At 37.1% G+C, this 1,076-nt stretch overlaps 1 non-coding gene across 1 annotated transcript; it reads left to right on the plus strand.

Annotated features, from left to right (window-relative positions):
- Positions 1–229: 229 nt before the first annotated feature.
- On the plus strand, positions 230–363 carry LOC113896733. The gene has a single exon (XR_003512104.1). It is a non-coding gene; the product is annotated as a small nucleolar RNA SNORA22 (small nucleolar RNA).
- Positions 364–1,076: the final 713 nt, after the last annotated feature.

Genomic DNA, 1,076 nt, shown 5'->3' on the forward strand with positions numbered 1-1,076 from the left:
TGTTTGGAAAGACTGAGGGCAGGAGGAGAAGGGAATAACAGAGGATTAGATGGTAGGATGGCATCACTGACTCAATGGACATGAGTTTAAGTAAACTCCAGGAGTTGGTGATGTACAGGGAGGCCTGGTGTGCTGCAGTTCATGGGGCCGCAAAGAGTCAGACACGACTAAGCGACTGAACTGACTCACTTACTGACATATTCCTAGGAATCTAAAAATCTCATGTGTATTGCACAGTGAACACCCAAGTGTGCTTTGTAGTTCCCTTGGCTTTGACTCTGTGCTAGAGTAATGTCTGTTCTTTTCCTCTGCATTGAAAGGACTATTTATCCTTTTAAATGTATTCAGAAAGTCAGCACATTGTAAAAAAAAAAAAAAAAAGATCTCATGTGTAAATATAGCTTGCACATGTTCAAGAAAGACCTAAGAATGTCCTGATTCCTCAACCTTGACTGAACTTCAAGTTATGTGAAATCAAGAAGTAAAAGTAAAACACAATTGCAATGTACCTGACTGTTGAAGGCATTCCCAAATATACAGAGTCCCTCTGTAAAAAATGGAGACTTACTGCTTTTGGACACTTAAGGAAATGTCTGTCCAATCATTAGCTGACTACAAAGTTAATCAAATAGAAACCCAAGGACCGCATATGATATACTTACAGAATTTACAAAATTAGGCAGAAAACTCATTAAACAAACTAACAATTACTAAAATACCTATATTTTTAAAAATAAGAGGCACCCAAATTAATAACCTAAGACTCCATCTTAAGATAGTGGACCTAAATTAAACACATGAGAACAAATAATGAAGATTAGAGTGAAATTTAATGAAAGTCAGAATAGAAAACAATAGAAAAAAGTCTTCTGAACGTTAATTTTTTTCTTTGAAAATATCAATGAAGTCACAAAACTTTACCTAGATTTACTCATTAAAAAGGGCTTCCCAGGTGGTTCTAGTGATAAGGAACCTGCCTGCCAATGTAGGAGACTTAAGAGACATGAGTTTGATCTCTGGGTCAGGAAGATCCTGTAGAGGAGGACATGGCAACCCACTTCAGTTTTCTTGCCTGG

The sequence above is a fragment of the Bos indicus x Bos taurus genome, chromosome 7 (genome assembly GCF_003369695.1).
Source record: "Bos indicus x Bos taurus breed Angus x Brahman F1 hybrid chromosome 7, Bos_hybrid_MaternalHap_v2.0, whole genome shotgun sequence".
Lineage (NCBI taxonomy): Eukaryota > Metazoa > Chordata > Mammalia > Artiodactyla > Bovidae > Bos > Bos indicus x Bos taurus.